General features: G+C 29.4%; 4 non-coding genes across 4 annotated transcripts; all 4 read right to left on the minus strand.

Annotated features, from left to right (window-relative positions):
- Positions 1 to 776: 776 nt before the first annotated feature.
- NFIA_007050 lies at positions 777 to 849 on the minus strand. Its single transcript has one exon. It is a non-coding gene; the product is annotated as a tRNA-Phe (tRNA).
- A 419-nt stretch (positions 850 to 1268) lies between these two features.
- NFIA_007060 lies at positions 1269 to 1341 on the minus strand. The gene has a single exon. It is a non-coding gene; the product is annotated as a tRNA-Val (tRNA).
- Position 1342: 1 nt separating this feature from the next.
- On the minus strand, positions 1343 to 1416 carry NFIA_007070. Its single transcript has one exon. It is a non-coding gene; the product is annotated as a tRNA-Glu (tRNA).
- Positions 1417 to 1426: 10 nt separating this feature from the next.
- NFIA_007080 lies at positions 1427 to 1497 on the minus strand. Its single transcript has one exon. It is a non-coding gene; the product is annotated as a tRNA-Thr (tRNA).
- Between the last annotated feature and the right edge of the window lie 498 nt (positions 1498 to 1995).

Raw genomic sequence — 1995 nt, forward strand, 5'->3', positions numbered from 1 at the left:
ACTCAAGCACCCGACTTTATACGTGTAAAGCGACAGTTAAATTTAAACTAAACATAACTAATAGTATTAATAATTAATAATTAAGTTTTAATTAGTAATTAATTAGTCATTTAAATTTAAACTAAAGATAACAAATAGCATTAATGTTTATAAAATTTATATAGTTATTAATTAGCCGGGAGATAAACTCGAATTCTCATTCTTAATTCATAAAATTATTCTTCTACCAATTAAACTATTTTCTTTTAAAACATTAACCTTACTTAATAAAGAATTTTCATAAATTTTTATAGGCTTAACTGTAGAATAATGAACAATTAAATTATTCCCTATAAATTTTTTATTAGAAAAGTATTTATTATTTAATACTATCATATTATTATTATTAAATTAGTGTTTTAAAAACACAATATATATATATATACTATAAATATTTAAAAATAGAAAATTTATTCCTATTAGCCAAAGGAGAAAATCGAATTCTCATTCTTAATTCATGAAATTATTGTTCTACCATTAAACTACTTTGGCTCTTAAAATATAATTTAAATTAATTAAAAATTAAATATAATTTTTTTTTATAAAATAAAAATTATGTTGGGGCGACTCGAACACCCAATAGTAAATACCAAAAATTTATGACTTACCGATTAGTCGACAACATATAATATAAAGTATTAATTAAATAATATGGGTAACAAGACTTGAACTTGTAAAGTTAAAACTATTCCGTCCTAAGCGGAACCTGGTTACCAAATTTCAGCATACCCATCTAATGCTCGAGATAAGACTTGAACTTATAACCTAATCATCTTCAGTGATCCGCTCTACCAATTGAGCTTCTCCAGCTATAAAATATAATAATGAAGTAACTATAAAAATATAATAATGGAGTAACTATAAAAATATAATAATGGAGTAACTATAAAAATATAATAATGGAGTAATCAGGACTCGATCCTGAATAACGATATGCAAAATCGCCGTTTTACCAGTTAAACTATAACCCCTATCCGAGAAACGATTCGAACGTTTACGACTTGCGTCACTTAAGCTTAAGTTAAGACTGTCTACCAATTCCAGCACTCGGATTATTTAAGACTAAAATGACTCGAACATTTACTCAAACCATCATGAGTGGTCCGCTTTACCTATTAAGCTATAGCCTTTGGTTGCGGGTTTAGGGGTTGCACCTAAATATTATGGTCATGAGCCATCTATGTTACTATTACATCAACCCGCATATAAATAAGAAATAGATAACTCGATAAGAAATAGGTGACTCGAACACCTGACCTTTCGCGTGTAAAGCGACAGCTCTACCAACTGAGCTAATTTCTTTCAACCCAAGGGAGATTTGAACTCCCGCACTAACAGTGAAAATGTTATGTCTTAACCAAACTTGACCATTGGGTCTTTATTTAATAGCCCAGTGCAAGTATCGCACTTGCTTCTACCGATTACAAAACGGTTGCATTACTTTTATGCTAACCAGGCTAAATTTAATTTATATGATATGTGAAATATTTAGTATTTTAATAATTAGTACTTTATGTCTAAAAATATTAAAATTAATACAACTAAAGCCTATTAATCGTTATATCCGAAGGGTTATAACAATTATACTCGTAGTGTTCTACTACGTTTAAAAGTATCCTAAAGTAAGCTTCGCGCTTAAATGCTTTCAGCACTTATCTTTAACTGACGTAGCCTTCCTGCCATGCCTATGTGAACAATTTACTTAAGTATAAGTAAACGATATATTATATAGTATATAATATATAATATATAGCATAAACAACAGGTAAACCATAGGTCAATATACCCAACTCCTTTCGTACGAAGGGGCTATCTTTATTATACTTTAATTCCCTCTAGAAGATAGAAACCATACTGTCTCACGACGTATTAAACCCAGCTCATGTAGCTCTTTAATCGACGAACAGTCGAACCCTTCATGATTTTTGCATTCATGTGGATGAGCTAAGCCGACAT

This window comes from Aspergillus fischeri, genomic scaffold (genome assembly GCF_000149645.3).
Source record: "Aspergillus fischeri NRRL 181 1099437635799 genomic scaffold, whole genome shotgun sequence".
Classification (NCBI taxonomy): domain Eukaryota; kingdom Fungi; phylum Ascomycota; class Eurotiomycetes; order Eurotiales; family Aspergillaceae; genus Aspergillus; species Aspergillus fischeri.